The sequence below is a fragment of the Motacilla alba genome, chromosome 5, assembly GCF_015832195.1.
Source record: "Motacilla alba alba isolate MOTALB_02 chromosome 5, Motacilla_alba_V1.0_pri, whole genome shotgun sequence".
Classification (NCBI taxonomy): domain Eukaryota; kingdom Metazoa; phylum Chordata; class Aves; order Passeriformes; family Motacillidae; genus Motacilla; species Motacilla alba.
Window position 1 is genome coordinate 28,148,089 of NC_052020.1, and position 21,847 is coordinate 28,169,935.

Genomic DNA, 21,847 nt, shown 5'->3' on the forward strand with positions numbered 1-21,847 from the left:
GTGGAGGAATTTCCTGACCCACAGTAGAAGTCAGCTGGGAAACAGCATTGTCTGCCTTGTGATTGAAGAATACTCCTACTACAGAGAGGACTGACGATGTTCTGCCAAGATTGGGCTGCCCCCAATCCTGCTGTAGTTAGTTCAGCATCCTCAGATGGCTCTCACAAAAAACTCATCCACCCACATGAGTAAACTCATCTACCTGTCACAGGATTGTAGTTACTGTAGATACTGTTGAGTTGCTGTCTGTCAGCCTCCAAGTGTCTTTTTGCCCTCAGATCCCAGAGCTCTGAGGGAGCTGGACACCTCTGGAATATGAGACAAGAACCTTTGAGCGATGATGGAGACAGTGGATGAGCGAGGTTTCCTCCCATTACAAAGCAGGAGAACATCACGCTGACCTTGAAGACAATGGATCTGAGTCCCAATGTGTGCCCTTGACTGGCATTTTGGGGATGAATCACCAAAGGTGGAGCCAAGGTTTTTTTAGATGGCCCTAGGCTGCAGCATCTTTTTTAGGAAGGAATTCTTCACAGAAATCGTGATTGGATAGCGGGCAGGGAGCTGCTGGTGTAGTCACCATCCTTGGAGATGTTTAAGCAAAGGCCAGTGGAGCTCAGTGCTGTGGTCTGGGTGACAAGGTGATGTTTGGTCACAGGTTGAACTCAATGCATCTCAGAGGTCTTTTCCATCCTAATTGATTCTGTGATCTCTGTGAGATTCTCTCCTTGGGGACAGTTCCATGGGGAATCACTGGCCATCAGGGCCCTAGTGGGGATGTGTCCAGGGCTCAGCTGAGCTCTGCTGTGAATTGCTAAGTAATCTGGTCAAATAGAGAGCATCACGGTTGGAATGTGAAATGGATGAGAGTTCATTGCTAGGAATCATGGGGCTTTGGTCTTCTCTAATGTGGGGCTGGGCTTCCTTCTGCAAGACCAGCGCTTCAACCTTGGTCAGTGGGAATGTCTTGGAGATTAATTTGTCTCCTATTTTTTTTCTCCACTAACTGGCAGGAAAGAAAATTTCAGTCTTGCTGAGGCAAGACAAGGGAAGGAGGAGCTGATCTCTGCTCTTTCTGCTGTCTCTACTCCCCCAAACCAGAAAAAAATCTAGCACTGTGGAGCCTACCTGCTTCCACTACCTACTGCCAGTGAACACTTCGGCAAACAGGAAGGTCATCTGTTCTTTTTCAGGCAGCACTGCTGTTGAGCATGGCTTGAAGTGAAGGGAAAACCAAGATTCTTCCCCATGTTTACCTTCTTCTTGGCATCTAGGTATCTGGAATGATGATCCCCAACTCCAAACATTGCAGCAAAGCAAGAGTTTTGGCATGAAAGAAAACGCTGAATCATTGTGTAAATTCTGGTGGCTCTTGAGCACCATATCCTTGTCCAGAACAGGAGACTTAGACAAACACTTGGGACAGGCTCCCACTGGCTGCATTTGACTTGTATTTTCATTGCAGCTCTGGAGTAATGCTTACTGCTCATGTGCATTTGTTGGTTTTCTGTTCCTGGGGAAACTCCTTTTACCAGCTGGCTCATGCTTCACTTAGCCCTAGGAGCAGTTGCATGCTTTTTCTGTAACAAGGAGGTGGGACAGTAGCACAGTCAAGGTTATCTGACCTCCTGTAAGCAGAACACTGGGAGGCTCTGAGGAATATTGAGGTAATATTATTTGGTTACCCTGGACAGTTTCTCATAGCAGTTGAAGATATTTTGTGGTTTTGTTTCTCCTTTTGGGTGGAGGGAATCCAAAATTACTCAATAAATTGAGCAGCAGGATCGTTTTATCTACTGAGAAAAAGTGAGTGCCCATAGGCATGCTGTGTTTGACAGCCAGTGGTCCTGTGAGGTGCCATAGGGCAGAGGGTTGTCAGGACCAGGAGGTGCCTGTGCTGGGCAGGTTTGGGGGCAGGCAGGGTCAGCAGTAGCGTGTCTGTTCCACAAGGAGGGATGTGCTGCTTTTGGGGAGTGTGCAGTGAGCCAGGTGTGAGTGCCTGGGTTCTGAGCACCCTTCAGTGCTGGATGGGTGACTGGAGAGTTTTGTGTGGTGCTCACTTGAAAACACAGGCTCTGGAGAGCAGAGTGGTTGACACAGCTGGGATGCAGGGACTAGAAACCAGACAGTTTCTTCATTAGGAATATAGATCTGCTGCAAAAATCACAGGCTTCATTCCTACATGGGCACCAGGTGCTGGGGACAAAGCCTCCCTGGGGTGGCCTGGCCAGGGTCTCCTCTGAGAAGCTTCTGTTGCCATGCCCAGATGGGGCACATTGATCCTCTGTGAGAACAGTGATGGGTTGGTGGGCTTTGTGGTATGCTGTGGCACTGCTGACCCTGGCTACCACAGCCCTCTCCAAGGAGCCTGCTTGGGTCTGAATGTCAGCTATTGCTGCAAGGCTCCTGCAGGGATGTTAGTGTCTCACCAGAGCCCTGCCATTTAAAGCATCAACCTCTTGCTAACCCCTTAGCAGCTGTGGAACTGTTGATCTGTTTCTGCCTTTTTGCAGCAACTGGGCGCACCATTCCCTCCTCTCACATGCACGTCACGGTTTTTGTGCACAGAAGGTGATGCCACTGTTTCCTCTGTTCATGCTGTCTGCCCTGACCCAATAGGAACTTGTTGACAGACTCTGGTGAGCACCTCTGAGAACTGTGGAGACTGGAGTCCCATCCAAAAAGGTGGCAGGGTCTCCCAGCCTGTTTGTTACCTGATGTTAGAGTGTGTGATGTGGGTACATGCTCATCTCAGCTTGTGCTATGAGCCCTTATTTGCTCAGTCCTTTCACCAGAGACTGTTTGGGTACTTTAGCAACTTTAAATTGCTTTTAGCCTTGACTAAACTGAGAACCTACAAGGAAAGGCTTTTTAACAGTGAAAACCAGCTGGGAGTGGCTATATGCTAGATTGTGCTCTTTCTAGCTGCTGAAGGTGACTGGGAACAGTCAGCATGAATTTACTATAGCAGAACATGCCTGACTAACCTGATGGCTTTCTGTGGTGAGATGCCCGAGGTGGTGGCCATAGAGGGAGCAGTGGGTGACATTTATCTTGGCTTCTGGTTTTTGATGTGTTCTCCTACAGCATCATTATAACCAGACTGGGAAGATACAGCCTTGACAGGTGAAACAAGATGGACCAAGGGGAAGGTTGGTATGCTGCAAGTGTGGGTTGCTGGCCAAAGGGACCTTGGTGTACAGCAGAAAGGGACCAATGGGCCTTGGGAAGTTGGGAGAGAGAAATGCAGATCTTGTACATGGGATGGGGTCAGCCATTGCCCTGGCAGAGGCTGTGGGCTGGCTGGGAATGGCTCTGCAGGGAAGAAGCTGTGCTGCAGGGAGAAACTGCTTGGTTCATGACAAATCAAGATTGAAGCAGTGCATTGATTTATCAGCAGCATATAATTAACCAGCAATCAGTGAACTATGTAAGGATCAATATCAGCAACACAGGGAAGAAACCACAGTGCTGGACATCTAAACAGTGCTGGTGTTCAGCTACAAATTTCCAAGAGTCCTTCTGTAACTGACTCCCAGAAGTTAGGCTCACACACAGTTATGTGCCTCCCTGGCTTTCCAGTTTCAATGGCAATTGGTGCCTGGGGTGAGCTCTGTGAGACTCCAGTGGACATCAGTCAGCAGCAGAGTATGTCTTAAATATTAGCCAGAGTTGTCACTGCTACTGACTTGGGATTTTGCAGATAGTGGCAGAGGTTTATTCCCTGTAAAAGATGGAAGCAGCTCTGGCCCTCATTGGGATGTTAAGGGAAGGTCTCCCTGGACTGCCCACCTTCTCCCCTTGTCAAGGGAATGTTCAGGCAAAACCGGTAAGCTTGAATTTCCCACCCAAGGCCCATTTTGTGATTCTTCTCCCATCTGAAGTAGGTGAGTGTTCTTAGATGCTGACCAGCTGAGGTGCTGATTGCTAGACATGTAGCAGAGCTGGGGAGAGCACAGCTCTGCGTTAGAGCTTCTATCCCAGTCTGGCAAGTGTACTTCTTGCTGAACCTCTGGGAAGTGTTTGATAATGTCCCTTTGCATGATAGATGTATTATGTACTCAACATGTGGTATTCATTTTCCATCTGCCCAGGTGTACACAGCCATTGTTGGCTGCTGGAACTAGCTGAGGACATGCAGCAACATCCTTTCCAGGTGATCTGTCGCTTTGACCTTCAGGTCTAAATTTCGAGTGTCTATCACACATTGAAATTGTGGGGCAGAAATAAGTTCCCCTGGTCTGCATCCTGTGTGTTACTGTGTGGAGACCAGTAATGGCAACCCCAGAGCAAGTTTCTCTTCCAGACACTGGTGGAGTAGCAGATTAGGCAGAAAGGGATAAAAGCAGGAGAAGCTTTCCAGAAATAATAGTTGAAAAAAGGGCTAAAGACAAGGAAGGAAGAAGCACCATCTTCTTGGTATCTCAGATAATATGTGTTTCATGTGAAGTACACAACAGCCAGCCTGGCTGTCTTTAAACCCTGATGTCTGGTTGATTTTTTTTTCCTGTTAACATTCAGTTTTAAATAGAGTAGTCCTCTGAGAGTCTGAGCTCAAGCATCTCAAATGTAGTAGAAAGACTTCTACAGTTAGAGCGGGTAGAGGGAGTTGCATTAACCTTCTCTTTGCTGGTATTTGCTGTTTTGTTGGCAAGTTACTTCCATGTCATTTGGACTTGATCGGTTGGAAGAGCATAAACCATGCAGTCATGACAGCTTATTTAAAGCTTCCTTTCTCAGGCAGTCCAGGTGTCTCTAGATGGCTGTGTGCCATGAGGACATGTCAGTAAATAGCCATGAAATTGGGTTATTTGCATGGGATTTTAACCAAGATCTGCCAGGAGTGGAGTGCAAGTAGGAACTGAAATATTTAAGTCCCCTATGGAGTGGAAGGACTTTATTTTCCTAGCTGAAAGGGTATGGAAATTTCACAGGCCCAGAAGACCAGTTTGTGAAATATTCTTTGAGAGCCTCAGTTTTTAGAAGTGTTTCTTTGTGAAAAATTTAATAAAAGGGCAGTTAATACTCTTTTGGCTGCATAGTGTTTTTGTTCCTTGTGTTGATTTGGAAGCACAATAGGAAGCCATGAGAAAATGCAGTAACTCCTACTATTCAGGGTTTTTTTTTCTGCAATTGTTCCTGTTCTCTCTGGATTTCAGTCAGAGCAGGAATTTGGCTTTTCCATTGGCTTTCTTGACCTGGATGAAGATTGGGAAATTTTCTCTCAAGCAGCTGTGGCTACACACTTGTTATTGAGAGGGTTAAATCTCAGTGATTTGTGTTGAAAATGTGACATAAGAGATTAGATCTAGAATCCCATTTTGCTGGTGCACTGATAACAGGATCTTATCAGCCTGCCACTCTTATTTGATTACTAACACTTGCTACTGCAGAAACTGAGAAGGAGAAATGGGAAGTGGCTATTGATTGGCAATCAATAGGGACTGAGGTGCTTTCATCAGCCCCAGGGAAGGTGGCACATTCACCTGCTAATTGCAGCCTGCAAATCCCAGGGGGGATGCTCTGGCATGGCATAGCAGCATGTTGTACTACCAGACCAATGCTTTAAGGGATCAGTCTTGAAAATAGTACTTTTTGGCACTGTGCCTGTGTAAGCTGTGCCATCCAATGACAGAGCCACCCACGCTTCAGCCTAAGGTTAGGAGTATTGACTGAATTCATCAAACATGCCCTGAGAGGATGCAGAACAACTGGATATTGTACAATGGGGCTGACTGTGATTATTGCTTGAATACTGATTCTTCATTAAACAATAGAGGCTTTTGCTGTTGGGAATAGGACCAAGCCTCCATTTTGCTTGATAGAAGCCAGATGGAGTTTCATAATCCTTTTTCTCTTTCTTTTTGTCTGTGTATGCTTCTATATCCATCTTTTATCTCTTCTTCTCTAAACCTGTGTTTCTCAATCTGTGTGTGTTTTACCTCCAAGTGCACCTCTGTTTCATATGTTTTTAAATGTCCTTGGAGAAAGAAGTCTGGATTGGCAAGTAATGCAAATGTAAGAAAAGGTGGGGAACATCCTACATAATGGTGGTGTCACCTCCAGTAAGCGAGTTTTAAGGTTTTACAAAGGGCAGTCTCTCACAGAGCCCTGTGTGTTCAGCACACTGTGGTGGATACAGATGGGCCACAGGTGGTCCCTAGCTCCTGATGACTGTTAGCCAAAATACAGAGGGGAAACCATCTCATTCCCCTCTGCTCATTCCTGAACTAGACTTGATGCTGGACAGGGCCAAGGTACCTCATGCCATTGCTATTCTCCGTTCAGATCACGGAGTGCTGCACCCTGACACAGGACCACTGCGACAGGAACATTGACAGGCCCAGATAAATGGTTTTTAATGTTATGTACATGTAAACAGGATGGACATTTGATGGCACTTCTGGAATCACTCAGGGATCATAACTTAGTTCGGTGCGAAACGCAGACTTTGGACACAGCTTATTTCTGACAGAGAGGTTCATGAACACAATGCGTTGTTGCAGCCACTCCTGCTTTGCTTCTCCTCAGTCTGCCTTTCCACTGTTATCGTGACTTTCATTCCATAGTAAACTGCATGGAGCTCAGCATGGCTGTGCTGTGCCCCAGTGACCCACCTTGGCAGGCTGCCTGAAGTGGGAGCTCTGGGGCAGGAGGCTTGCTTAGGAGATCTGCAGGGGTGCACCTCAGTCCAATGACCTCCTGAGTGCAGTTGTCCAGGATGTGGATGTGGCATGTCCAATGAAAGGTGTTTTTGTATGAAAGCCTTCCCTAGGATGGAGAGGAGTACCCTTTGTTTTGCTCAGACTCCATTTAAACTCAAGAGGGGAGGTATAAAAAAATCTAGTTAAGAGAGTATCCCATTTACATTAGTAAGTCCTAGAAGTCAATAGTGCCAAGCAGAACATTAATACTGCCCCCATTGTGTGTCATTATAGAATTATATTTAATGACATAATTATAAACTGTTTATCTGATAATGAAATGTACTCTGTGTCTTCTACATGCAGAGGTTTATATGTGAAATGTCTTGTTGGATTTTTGCAATCCGCTGTACTCTCACTAAATTAATTATCCTGATTCTGCCATGTGCAGCTGAATTGACCTGTGCCTAATTCTCTCTTAATTTTTACTGAGCCAGTGGTGTACATCATAAGAGGCTTCCTTCACATTAAGAGAGTCACACCAGTGTAAACTAGGCAAAATAAAATAAGGAGTTTGTCCCTCATATAGGGGTTGTCAGCCTTTCTCAATTTTTGCTGCCTTCAAAATATTCTAGGGGAATATATGAGCCCCTTCAGAAACATCTGACTGTCTTATAGAGTGCAGCAGTCTTGTTTTTTCCGGTAACCTTTTGTGAATCCCTCAGGAGCAGTCTGCAGTCTGCCATCAAAATGGCAGGCTGAAAGCCACTGCTCGAAGCCTTTTAGGCAAAAATTCCCTTCCAAGTCAATGGCTGTGTATTATACCATTCACTGTCCATTAGCACTTCACTGTGGAGGGTGAAACAGTTAACTTCAGAGCTATTTTAGCTGCAAAACTTTGGTGGCCTCAATAAGCCTGCAGCAGTTCTCTCATTATGTGCCCTTATATTTAATTTCTTGTATGTTGTGTAAGAGGAGTGTACTAAGCTCTTTTCTCATTAGGGACTCTGGGAAGTTTGTTCTGTAGAACATAGAGATGCGCTGTTCTGAGCAGTATTGCACTGACTGATAGATTATGGCTTCATGGGATTTAAATAATGAGACGTGGCTGTGTTGTTGATGTCTGCACTGTGTGTGAAGAGTAAGAATTGCTTTTGGGAGAGCAACTCTGTCATGCCATGGGACAAAAAAATAATTCTGCCATCACAGTGTTCTTCTTGATATTGCCCCTAAATTTGGTGTATGTACTTAGGTGTGCCAAAACACTGCTGTGCTAAGGCCGCAGGCTCAAGCTTCATTTTCCATGGCAAAACCAAATCATGCTTTTAAATGGAGATTTTTTTTTTCAAATGGTTGAGTACAGACATCTTTCTCTTGTTTTACTGTTGCAATCAAGAAACAAGTGCTTATCCTGTCACTAAAAAATAATGAAATAACATTCAAATGATAGTAATAGGCTGGCATTTAGAAACGTTCTGTGCTGACCAGAGCTGGTGAGCAGAGCATGACTGCAGTGGTTAATAGGTATTTAAAAACCTTCCAGCTGTGTTGGTACCAGCTGTGTATTTGGAGTGGTAGAGTGCAGGCTATGGTGATGCTGCTCTTCAGGAAGCATGTGGTGACTCTGTAGAGGTGGTGATATGACCAGAAATGGTGGAAAATTTTGAAAAGGAATGAAACCACAGTGTGATGGTTCTGGTGTCTGCATTGGTGGCTATACCATGAATACAGTCAGACTTGAGTCTGTCAAAATCAGGCTGAGCCAGTTCTAGTTTTATTGACTGAGGCTTTGTCTGCAGACATTAGTTAAAGTCTGTTAACTCCTTGTGTGGGTGAGCTCATTCCCAGGACCTTACTCTAGCTTAATTGCCTTTACAAGAAGATTAAGTTAAACTGAACTGAGGTCATGTTACTTCAGAGCATGAGCATCAACACAGGGCTTTCTAATGCCTTAACTTCCCATTCCTAATTAATTCAGCTTAATTTTCTAGAGCATCCCCAGATAGATGAGGCCTTCCTAGTGTTGCTAGATTATATTTTTCTTACATGGTGTTGGAAGCATGTGTATCTCCTCATGCTAAACATAGAAGATGGGGATAGAAGACAGGCTTTTGTAGGTCCTGATTTCTCAAAGAAAGCAGCAAAGACCACTTGGAACGGCTGTCTAGGATTGTGCCATTATACTGGGGCACACACAATAGCACCCCCAAGCTCTGGCAACAGTGGAGCTGCATGACAGTGCTGGCTGTGGAGCAGCCGGTACCAGCACTGCTTGGATTTTGGATTTCAGGCTGACCCAGGTCTGTTGCACTGTACTCCCAACACCCACCCCTTGCTGCCAAAAAGAAACAACCTTTATTATGGCTTCATTTACCATAATTGAGTAGACTAGGATTAGATTAGACCTAATTTCGGTTGGGATTTTTTTCCCAGTGGTGATGCAGCTGAGCATCTTTTCTCATTGTGGCCATGTTTAATAGTCTTATATGACGGACCTCTAAGGGGAGTAGTTGAGGAAGAATCTCTTCTCACTTACTAGCAGTAAGTCCTTGCAGCAGAATGGTAAAGGGGTGTATCTAGTCCAGCCCAAGACTAAGGTTTGCAATTAACTTAAAGCCTGCAGCAGTGGTTTGACTGGCCAGACTCAGTGAACTGGGAGCACTTGCAGGGCAGCTAAGGCAGCTGCAAGCAGGAAAGTCTGTTTCAATCTGTTGCTAAAATACCTCTGGCTACTTTTGGTCGGTCTGGCTGATTCCCTTTTTCAACCACTGTTGTGTAACATAAAATGGGGGAAACTGTGGTCTCCTGGACCTGCCTGTGATTCACTGTGCAGGTGTGAGCAAGCTGCATTACTGCTCTGTGCCTCAGTTCCCCCACACGGAAAATGGGGGTAGTGTAGAAGCCATTACATTTTCTAATGCTGCAATATCATGGAAAGTCTCTTGTCCCTGGTCACTGCTTCCTTCACTGCTCTGTTCAGGGAAGCCTAGGACTGAGCATCTCTGCCCTAAGAGTAGATATGTAAGAACCATCAGAGTGATTTTGAGGAAGACTGGAACTGACTCAGAAGGTCCATGAGTAGGGATAAAGCTAAAGGCATCTGTCCTGCGCTGAGTGCTGGTATGGCAGGACGCTGGCTTCAGCAGAGCTCTGTGTAGGGTCAAGTCCTTACATCTATCCAGTGGCATGGACTGCAGTCAGGGGAATGCAGAACTAAATTCATGTCAGACAGCGCATCTTCAGTGTCATGGCCCCCACTGGACTGAGCATCTCTTCTTTCTGAGGAACAAATATGTTTTTCAAGTAAGTTCCTTGAAGTGCACGTTAGCTCACAGCTTAGCATCTTTTAGTGGTAATGGAGAAAACTATTCACTTGGCATTGGGCTGAATGGTGGCAGGGTAGCAACTTGAAGCCTTGGGAAAGACCCTGAATGGTTTGGTATGAATTGTCTTGTGGTAGAGAGGTGTACTGCTCCAGCCTGCTGGAGAAAGGATGGTCCCTGAGATCTGCCCCTTCCCCATGAGATGCTGGGAACCTAGTGGGGAATGGTACACTGGCTCCTCCAGGCTTGGTAGCTGCACTCATGCTGTGGCAGTGGGCTTTTCCCACTGGACATGGACTTCCTGCCTGTGGCAGAATGGTTGGCTTGATGTTGACTGCATGCTGTGGTGTGCTTCCTGAGCTGTGCTGCACACAGGGAAACAGGCAACATGATGGATACCAGACTTAAAAAATAGTATCTGTTCCCTTCTTTTACCAATTTCTCAGCTTTGAAGTTTTCCAAGGCCTGGTCTCCTCTGTGTGAATTGCTTCTGTTTGTGCAGGCAGCATGGGTAAACTATTCCTGGTCCTCCACAAACAGGATAGCTGTGGAAAAACAGACTGCGATGTCTTCTGGCTTGTCTGTCATCACCAGGCTTTCCTCTATGACTACAAGGTCTTTATTACCAGGGGAAGCAGACAAGGTCATGTCTGGCTCTCAGATCCTAGGCTGGGTTTTCAGAAGTGACAGTTAAAAGTAAATAAATAAATATTGAAATCTTTTGACAATTCATTGAATCTTTTTTTATATGGGAGCCATTGCAGGGGGAAACCCAAACATGCAAATAAATACCAGCAACAGCAGCAACAACAAAAAAATTAGAGAGTCCCTTTAACACTGACCATGTTCTGGGTAGCTTAATGTGTTCCCCTCTAACATTCTGGTATTTAAAACACCAAATTAGCAAAGCCATGCAGTTATAAAGGAGACTACCAGTCATCTCTGAGCCTGATGCCTGTGACTTGCTGGCAGTGTTTGCAAGGTCACCCATTTCCTATCTTTGCCACCCTGAAACCTGACATAGCAGGGAGCATCTACCATCCATTTCCCCCTGCCAGAGAGTGGCAGGAAAGGTGCACTGGAAAGATGAGAAGCATTACTGGTGGCAGTATAGCTGTGCTGAATTATTGCCTATTGTGTGGGGAGCAGAGATTTGCTTTTGGAATGTTGGACTCTAAGTCATCCATCTCTTTCTTTTAAAGGTGAACTGAAGAGCTTTGCATGGAGGAAAGAACTAGCCAACTAGAGCTAGAGGGCATAGAAAGAGAGTGTAGAAAGCTTTAAGAGCACTTACTTATTGAAAATGAGGACTGAAAATCACCTCCTCCTTTATTTACTCTTTGCTTTTTGGTTGTTGCTTTTGTCTAGTCAATAGTACCAAGTAAGTCAATGTTGGAAGGGGTTAGGGTGTATTACTGTGATGGACTTTCCAAGGTACTGCCTGTTTCCTCTTGTTCTCTTGAAATGCAGTGCTCCTGGAGTAAAGTTGCTCTTGCATCTTGGGATCTTTGAGATGGGATGGGGTGGGTGATCAGTGCAACCTCCGTGGATACTCTTAGATACATTTAATCTAGAGTCCTTCGGGGTGTACATGTTGGTTACTTGTTTCTGTGTTGTCAGAAAATGCAGTTTTGAATGCATATCTGCATCTCAGACAGAATTTGGGGGGCAGAATTGCTTTTAACTGAGACTTGTGTGTCGCCTTACTGTGTGGAAATCCAGGCTTGAGTTAAAAGTGGTTAACCTCAGGGAACATCTGTTTCTGTGAATGTTAAAATCTCAAAAAGTAAAATGATTCTTGAATTATCCCAGTCCCAGTGTGATGCCCTACTGTGGAGCCACCTGCCCTGGGTCAGGCGGCAACAGTGCAGGGACCCTGCTGCACTTCCTGCTGCAGACAGGAAGATCTGAAGGAAGGGAAGGAATCTGCCTTGCAGCGTCCATAAGAGCAGCAACTTTGTTCTTCAGTGGCACCTTCTAGCATTCCTTACAGATCTTGCATCCTGTTTTGCAGATGAAACTAAGGCACAAAGGCAGTTTTGTGAAGTTAAGCCATAAAGCTCTGTGGAGGGGAAGAATGGGATTATAGTCTCTAGGACCACAAGGGCTTTTCTCTGCTACACTATTTTTCCTTCTTCCTCCTGAAGGAATTCATTTTCTCTTTCCTTCTTCTCAGGCCTAAAGGGTTTCTCTCTCCCTTCTTCTTAGATGTAAAAGCATGGTGCTTAACATGACATTACACCATGCATGACGTTTGTCCAGGGAGAAGGTTGGTGGGTGCCAGACTGGCCATGAGGAGCCAGTCTGGGTGCTGAGGGTGATGGAGATGTGTGGGGAGTGTTTCCCAGGGAATTTCAGACTGCCAGTGTGTAGGTTTCTGTGTGGGAGCATTTGGACCTGTAGGGGCTGTGTGAAGGAAAGCAGTGAGTTGCAGGTCCTGCATTTTGCCTGCCACAATCCAGGGAGACATGATCTCATGCTCTGTGTATCTGGAGGCCTTAGTAAGGAAACCTGAGAGCTGGGATGGAGGGACTACGGTTTGTAGGAGCAGAGGCGAGCAAAAAGCTCCTGCAGAGGATCTCCTTCAGAGATCTGCCTCCAGCAGTGCAAGGCACATGGTGATGTGGGAACCATTCAGACCCTCTGAGCCACCTTGCACCAGTGGAGCAGACAGTGCCATGCCATGGGTGCAGTGCCTTGGTAGGAGTGGGTGAAGTTTTGGGACCAGAGTAACGGTTATCACCATGGCCTGAGCCTGAGATGCAGTGATGGGAGTAGGAGGATGAGAGTGCTCTCATGTGGCTGCTTCTTGGCTCCCCTGCTTGAGCATCTCCCTTTCCATCTGGTTTCTCTTCCACTCAGGGACTTGAAAAGCCAGAGCCCAATATTCCCTTCTGTTTGAATTATCTCTCTTAGCCTTCTGCTGGGGTATCACATGAGCGTGGGCTGACATTTCCCTTTGGAAATGGATGAATTGCTTAGTGCTGTTTGGTGTGGTCTCTCCCAGAGATCAGCATCCCCCCAAGAGCCTGCTTGGGCTTTAATGAAGCACTGCCTGCCTTAGAGACTCCCCCAGAGCTTTCCGTCTCTTTTGTTTTTATTGCTGTAATAAATCTTCCCAGATTTCTCTAGCTGGAAGGGTGGGAGGTTTGAAGAGGGGAGGTTTCCTGCCTAGTGCATTGCAAGCTTTTATTGACTGCCAGAAGTAGCAGTAAACCTGAAGTGGGAGGTGGTTTGGCATCGATGAGCTGAGCATTGAGTCCCTGATGGGGTCCAGCCCAGTCCCTGTGGGGTCACTTCTGCTCCACAGTCCCCACCAGCAGACAGAGCTCAGCTTCAAGATGGAGCTGGGCTTGCAGCTGTGGTGCAGCTGAGCGAGACAGGTCATTCACTTCTCCAGGGCTCGGATCAGTGTAACTTTGCAGATCTTCAGCAATCTGATGTGATAGAAATATGATCAAAAAACCCCTACCCTGAAGTGTCCTGACTGGCACTGATGGAATACTTGGCCACCTGGCTTCCAGAAGGTTAGCAGCTAGCTGTGTCATTTTAGCCAATTATTTTTTTTTTTTCTAAAACCTACAGCCCCAAAGCCCAGATATCTTTGTTTTTAGGATTACTGACTTTTTTCCTGTTAATTTTTTTTTCTATGTGTTTCTCAAAAGCAGTGTGAAGGACTGGCACTGGTAAAGTTTTTGTTGCCTTGAGGAGGTGGCTGCCAGTGCTGCTGAGGAGGTCTTCCAAATTTCCCCAGTGAGATTCCTGCCTTTAGGCACTAGCACTTCCTACAACATAGAGAGGGGGCTGTTTTGGCTGGAGCAAAGTTAGCAGCATCAGTGGTTGTGTGTCCTGGAAGGATGCAGGCTGTCACTCTGAGAGCATGGCGGGATCCAGACTGGGCAGTTGGAAGGATGGGATAGGGAATGTTGAGTTATGTGTATGTCTGCACCCTGCCTCTCCTCCTGTACCATGCCTGGAGCAAAGGCCCTGGATACATTTTCAGAAAGCATTAATGCAGTCAAACCTCAGGGTCATCACATGGATGTGAGCTCTGAGCATAGGTGTCAACAGTGCTTCCCAGCAGGCTGCAGAGAGAAAACTATTCTGTAGTAAATAACTATTTAATACCCACCAAAACATTGTAACTAGTATTTTAAATAATCATGAATAGCTTTTTTGAGAAGAAGCTATTAAGCTAAATCTAGCAGGGAAGATCTATGCAGATCTTCCCACTTTGTCAGGTTTATACGTGAGGCTGTAGTGTAACACTTGCACTTCTTAGCTTAGCACATGCATACATAATTACATACTCCTCTGATTTTATTTCAGAGATGCTTTCTCAGACTTGATAAGGACGGAATGGAGGATGTGTGTAACCTGGGTTCCTCTAGGCTGGGAAGAATGACAGTGTCTCATCTCTCATTTATGCCATGGCCCATTGGAACTGTGTCAACCAGGTCCCTACAGGTCCGGGGATTCCTACAGCTAGCAGCATTCTGCTGTTTAAATAGGGCTAGAGTGATGTCCTTGGTTGCTGGTAAATCACAAAACCTCTAGTCTGCAGTCCAGGTCAGACAAGTAATAGAGAGGCCTGCCTATAAGAGATCCTTTGCTTGGATTTCTCAATGGATGTCATTTTTCACCCACACCACCCCGTTAAGTCCAGCAGGTAAGATGAGAATCTCCGTCCCTGCTTCTGTGATCTCTTTGCTGCTCTCTTTTAAAGGCAGAAGAATCACAGCTCAGTGTGATGACAGAAGTGGTTGTGGCCCCTCTAGCAATTACAATTTCTTCCTCTGATGTCATTCAAATGAGCATTGGAGGCAAAATGTTACTCTAGCAAAGGGACTGTTAAACTAGAAAACCCAGCTTTTATAAGTCATGGCATGAAAGGTATTGATGTGCTTGTAGCTCATCCTTCTGGCTTTAATGTCCTTTAATTACCACCCTAAGGAGCTCTTCAGAACATGGCTCTGCACCCATTAGGAAGCAACCTTGCAGTCTGGCATCTTCATCCCTGGACAGGGAAGATGCACACAGAGGTCTGTGTCCTCTCCCTATGCTGCTCTCATTTCTTCTCCCCTACAGATAAATGCTGGACTATGAAGCCTGTACGCAGGCTCCACACCTAGAAGGGATGTTCCTGTCTTTCTTGTGAAATTTGGATGCTTCTTATAGCAATTCAGCTAGAAGCAAGACTATCTTTTCAAATTAAATTTCAGCACACTGACTGAATTTCTAGCCAGGATTGGCAGTTTGTTGGCAAGAGAAGATGGAAGGAAGTAGGGGGAAAGTTTAAAAAACGCCATATTCTTAATGATGTTTCTAAAACCGGTGATGCTACAAAAATGGACATGAATCTTAATTCTGTAAAACCAATTCTCACATCCTTAATTCATATTCTGTCTCACCTGAACAGTGGGGCCAAATGTCTTGGCAGGGAAGGTGATTGATGGCATCTCTACCACAGTTCGTGCAATGTAGTGCTCTGGCATTCTGAGGTCAAACTGGGTAAGCAAAGGGTTCTTTTGTCCCCCAGCTAGCCAGCTCTCAAATTAGCCTTGTTGCTCATCCTTTGTTGGCTCTGGTATTTATAGAAAATGCCACTACTCTGCTCTTGTAGTTTGCCATCAACAGTCACCATTAATGCCTGCTTTAACTGGGAAGAGAGTTCTGGTGTCCCTGCTGCCAGCCTCCTTCCCAGAAATGACAGTCAATGCAGTGCCTGTCTTACAGAGGGAGTGGATAGGCAAGGAGACAGCTCTTGGTGAAATCCCTCTGGACAAAGCAGCTCAGCTTGTGGATTGTTACAGGGATGGCCAACAGTTTACAGAATTCAAGGGATAATCCCTCTGAGGAGAGGGATATCCCTCCTTTGCTGTCCCAGTTAAGCACAATGACTGTTGGTTGCTCAGCTGAGAAGCATGGGCATAAAACAGCCAACTAAAAAAAGGTGCATCACCTCAGCTTAGGGCAGAGCCACTTTCACCTTTGTATTTTCTGACAGATATTTTCCCAGTCTGTTCTTGAAAATCTTTGGTGCAGAGGCATGTACAATACCCTCTAAGAAATTCACTATCCTAACACATTAGAAAGAGGTTTCTGATTTTTGAGTTAAGTTAGCCTTGCTCCAAATCCAGCCTCTTATTGTTCATCCTCTCCATCAGGGACATGGAAAATACATTCTTGCCAGATCCTTTCTTTCTTTATTTCTTCCTGAATAAGTCTTTCACATCTTTGAATGCTATGCCTGAAAGTTGCACTTCCTCTCGTGTTTTCCTCCTCTGTATGGTAATCCCAGTTCCCTTAACATTTCTTCAAGTAAACCAGCTCCACTTGCCATCCAGTTGTTCTCCTTGTTTTTCCATGGACTTGCTCCACATTCCTCTGGAAGTACAGCACCCTGGACTGGATCTGTACCCAGCGGAGGCCTTTTGAGTTCTAGGTAGCATGGAGAGATGGATTTAGTCCCAGGATAGCTGGTCCATGTCTATCTCTGCTACCTTCTGTAGGTCCTGCCAGCTCGTGCTGGTAGATCATTCTTTCCAACCCTTATTTTTGTCTCCTGTCCTTGACAATCAAAAGTGGGTCTCATCTGTTTCTGTAATTAGCTCTGTGGTCAGCAAAACTTGCCCTGTTTGATGAGGCTGAAGGCATACCTGCTGTGCCTGCTCTTCCTGCTCTCATGACTCTCTCTCAGCTTTGTGCCACTGTAATTCCTCCTCTTCCTCTTTTAATGCCCTCCAGGATATCTGCTTTCCTGCCTCTGCTGGGTTGCACTGGCTGCCGAGCGCAAACCATTGAGCCTAGGGGCTATTCATTTCACATCTTGCCTATGAGAAGGTGACTGTCATACTTTATAATCCATGATCTATTATGAAGCTGCTGGAGTCCCATCTGTCTTTATAAACCTCAATCCAGGCTTAACTGGTGGGGTGGGGTAAGAAGGAGAAAAGGCCTTGATGCTATGCAAGCTCTGCTTGGAAGTAATGAAAACATTCCTGTGTTATCAACACTGTGCATTCTAAAAATATCCTTTTTCTTACCTAGATAATATTTGAAATGTTCTACTGGTCTGGGGCAGACATCTTGATCCTATTTTTTGAAGGTCATTTTGCTAATTAAGAAGCCTCCTGGTGTCTCTACGGTGACACAGAACTCCTACAAAGCCTTAGTTTAAAGATGAAGCAAGGAGAGTGGTATGCTCTTCCCTGGAGAGAGGACAAGTGGGAGGTTATCAGACAGGCTGTGCCCTCCATTGCTGTCATATTTACTGTCTTGGCACTGGTCCCCTTACAGACCCAGGAGACCTCAGGGTGGGATTTGCACATTCACAATGAGCTTCTCCCAAGCTGCAAATGGCAGGGGGATGGGAGGCACTGTGGTGCCCTGTGTGTTTGCAGAGCTGTTGATGTCTACCCACACGGGCGTAATGCTGGTACATCACTCAGCCCTGCTCACAGGGGTTGGCAGAGTCCATCCTTTCCTAGTGCCTCCCCTTGCTGCAGGATCTTGTCCATTCATGTAAGACAGGTTCATGCCTGAGCCCACAGGTCATGGAATCAAAGGAGTTTGTTCCCATGCCAATACTACTCCATAGAGGTGAGTGTCTGTGAAGCCAGGCCAGCATCATCTATCTTCTTTTTCTGTGTCTTTCCTCCCAGTGTAACATAGGCCTGGGCAAACGGGATACTCCCTTCAGTGCACAGCACAAGGCAAATTCCTAAATTCTCCTGGGTTTCATCCCTCATTATTGCCGCCTCCTACTACTTTTCCTTGCACTGTGTCTCACCCTCGCTTGTCCATGTCCATATCCTTGAAGGTTTTGGAGAGGACAAAGCTTAGAGAAGACAGCTGAATTCTCACCTCTGATTTAGCTGAGCTACCGACACAGCTTGGACTTAGCTGAGCAGGCCTTCTGAGAACTCATAGGGATTCCATCCCTTAGCCATATCCTCCATCCCCAAAAAGCTGTGTGCAGGAAGAATACCCAGAGCAGCAGATATTACTTATCTGTTCCAAAAATCCTCTCCGCTGCCAAGAGCTGCCAAAATTTTACTAAGAAAGGAGTAAGAGTCTCTTGTTTTCTCCTGTGGTCGCCTGAGTGAGGTGGTGGCACTGGGTATTTCTTGGAGGAGCCTTTTATTGCTAAATCTGAATTCAGTATTGTACAACACCAGTAAGCAGTCAGTTGAAGAGCCACTGAGGTAATTGGAAAGAGACTGAAGAGGGCATTGGAGCCTTGGGGAGAGGAGGTAGGGAGAAGATATTTCTCTTCTTCAAGATATTTTCTTCTTCAAACATCTTAGATTGGTCTGTGGATCTGGTGGATCTGGTCTGTGGTTGAGGACTGGAGGTAGCCCAAGGAAAAAAAAATAGTGAAAAAGGATGGGAAGGAGGGAATAGGTGGATATGGTCTGTCAGACAATGCTGTCCAATGCTGTCAGGGTAGCAAAGCTGTGACAGATGGGGCTGCAGCAGGAAGAGACAGCACGAGCTCTGCTACAACCTGTATTTGGTAAGAGCTTTTCCTCCAGTGCACAAGGCTTTTTGCTTCCATTTGTGAACAATGTTGATATGAATTAGACATTCTCTGAATAAGAATAGCATCACCAGTTGTACAAATTAGGATGAAAGGAGTCCTCAAGCTTTCAGACAGGAACTGAATGCTTGCCGGGGCCAGGAGAAAGCAAAGACTGTTGAGAGACCTCTGATACAGGTTGGTGTGCTGCAGGCACAATGCCCAAACCAGCTGGAGCTGGGCACTGCCAGGATGTTGAGGTGGATCAAACAGGTCACCCGCTTGATGTGACAGACGTCTGCTATTCTGTTATGGGAGGTAGGGTAAGGACAGGATCTGTCTAGCATTTTGAGTAGTAAGGAAATCCAGCTGGCTTTTGCTCTTGGAAAAGCAGATACAGCTTTTGGTGACAACTGCAGATGAAGAGGTAGAGGGATTGCATGGGAAGCCTTTACTTTCTGCCTTTTTGAAGCTCTCAGGAGGTGCTTCTAGGAGACTGCCTGAACAGCAAATATCAGGCAGAGAACTCAGAGTTGTTCCCACCCCTCTGAGACATAAGGAACTGCACAAAACTTCACTGTGGCTGTATATACAAGATTGTTTCCATTATTATCTTCTAAAAGGTAACTCTTGTTTTTTGGTGAAATGTTTGCTTTACACAGCATTTCTAGCATTAGTTATTTTTAACTGCTTCTCTTTGATACACTCAGCGGGTCTGAAGCTTGCTCTTTTTTCTGGGATGTCACAGTTGTTTATTGTATGTGAGATGAACCCCAGGTTGCTATTAATCTGCCTTCCTAGGGAGGCTGTGTGGGAACCAGCCACTTCAAGATTAAAGTCTCCCAAATCTGCTGGCAATGCCCTAAATTACCCAGGCCCTGGAAACTGTCCTGCAAACACTCTTGTCTCAGTTCTCATGGTGGGTTCTTACATGGTCTGTGCCTGAAGTCCAAAGGAGACAATGTTGTGTGGGTCATGTCAAAAGGTCGTGATGGAATCAGTCAGACCAGGACCTGCATGTAGGAGGAGAGATGCTTTAATGGATCTGTAACTATTTGGTCCCAAAATTGCAAATGGTGGAGAATTATCCCAGCTTTTCTGCCATTCATTCCCTCAACAGATCCTGCTTGGACCATATATTTCTGTGTTTTGAGTTGATCCACTTTCAGCTGTTTTGTGCAAAAGAGGAATGCTGATACCATTTTCACCTTAGTGCCTCCTAGCCAGGAGCAGGCTCTGTGTGATCTTGAGCACAGAGGTTTCCCTTTTCTCACTCAGGAAGTCAGGATTGGATCACAAAAATTTCATGTCACCATTCAGATATATTCATTGACCTGAGCCGGCTGCTCCAAATCTGTGTGCTTCCTCACCTCCTGGAAGGGTGTTAACCACAACACAAATATAATGCATGATACTTCAGTTATCAACACTATGGAAAAGGTGATGGAAAAGAAATTTTAGTCCCTGGTAGGAAGCTATACATCTAGACATGGTCATTTTAACTTTAATTTTCTAGCTTGAAATCGAACCTTTTATTCCTCTTCATTCTGCCATATCTCCACTGGCCCCTTGAGCTCCTTCCTCTTCCCATAGACATGGCTTTTGTCGTGTAGAGTGTTTTTTGTTCTGAGACATCTCCTGTGCCTGCTTTCCTCAATGGACACTGATGTGACATGCAGAGCTGAGCTGTCAGAGCTTGGGGGTGTTTTTTTCTCCATCCTGTGATGAGCTGTGACACTCCAGCATCCCAGCTCCACAGGCCACTTCTCTATGCTTTTGTTAATGTTTCACTGTGAATGCAGCAAGCATCTGAGGGCAAAATGCAGTGGCTAGAGGTGTGCCCAGTTCAGGGGGCATTTTTGAAATACATTATTTTTCAGTTTTACTTGAAGAATCCATAAGGCAGTGTTGAAGATTATTCCTGCTCCCTTTCTTCACGATTTTTCTCTTCGTGGATTTTCTCCTATTTCTCTAGCTTGCCCCAGCCATGATTTTCTTCCCTCTGCTTCTCTTCTGTCTGGCTCAGGGGAGAGTTTTGTGGGTGGATCATGGGCTCTTTGGGGCAAATTTACATCCCTTGGTGATGCAAATGAGGAAGCGCATTATTGGAGTTGGTAGTAGTGAGCAGCATAAATGAAATTATCCCTGCAGGCTTATTTTCATGAAGTAAAATAAGGCTGAATATGAGAAAGAAAGAATTGTGAGTGCAGCTTCTTTGTTGGATCTTGTTTAACAGCCATTGCAATGAAGGAAATTTCACTCGTGCCCCATCCTAAGGCCAGCTGGTAGGCTGGGCAGTGTGAAGGCAAGATCTGGGTGTCCAGCCAGACTCTGGAGCAGGGAAAACCAGGAGCTTGGGAGCAGCTACCTGAGTGCTGCTGAGAAGGAGCAGGTCAGGGAGCTGCCCAAGGATGAGAGGGGACAGCCTGGTGCAGGGAGGGCATCCAGCCCATTTGCTAGCTAATACATAGGCACTGATCATTGGATGGGACTGAATCCTGTAGGCTGATCCTATTAAGATTTTCAGCAAAAGCCCCCCTGAGGCCTTTGCCCTCCAATGTGTTAAAGCCAAGCTCTGTTCTATCTCATATTGCCTTTGCAATAGCCTCTCTGGCTTTAACCCTTTGCTAGCCTGGTGCTGTTTAACCCTGATTACTTGACATGTTGGAGTTTTTCACAGGGGACACATGGTGCCCCACTCTGGTGCCTGGAGATGTAGGATCCATCTGTCTCAGGCAGGGGGTCTTCAGTCAACACTGGGAGAAGTCCTTCCTGGGAAGAGGCCAAGCATGCACGCTGTCTATAGGATGATAACAGGACTGGGGTGGAGAGGATGTGAGGTTGTCTTTGGGACACGCTCTGAGGGGACCTGATATGCACTGGAGGTTTGATTTTAGAAATCCTGCTGAGCAGTTATACTAAATGAGTGTTTGCATGGTTTCAGCCAGTCATCAGTTTTGCCTGGGACTGTTTGTCCCTTTGCCAGGCAATCCTCAGAGTATTTTTTTAGAATGGTTGATGTGTCGTGGCACTATTTCCCCTTGCTGCAGTGGCACTTACATTGCAGGGGGCAATGTGTCCAGTGGGAAACATTGGGGTCTCACAGGAGAGACATGTGGTTATGGAAGAGGCAAGGTTTCTGGCTAGAAACATCCATCCAGCTTGTTGGTCCCCAGTGATCCCAGCTGTGCATCAAGGCCAGAGAAGCAGTGAGCTGCAGACAGCACCACAAGTTGCTCTTACCTTGAGTTGCTACTTCTAAATTTCAATTTCTTTTGGCTGTGGGCAAGGTCAGAAAGTGTGAGTGGTGCCCTGATCAGTGTGAGCTGTGGGAAGAAGCAGCCCTGCACAGGGAGCAG

At 45.9% G+C, this 21,847-nt stretch overlaps 1 protein-coding gene across 9 annotated transcripts in view; it reads left to right on the plus strand.

Moving 5' to 3' along the window:
- SLC8A3 (solute carrier family 8 member A3) overlaps positions 1-21,847 on the plus strand; it is a 121,588-nt gene that overhangs the window by 33,939 nt on the left and 65,802 nt on the right. The gene's annotated exons all lie outside the window — the stretch shown is intronic.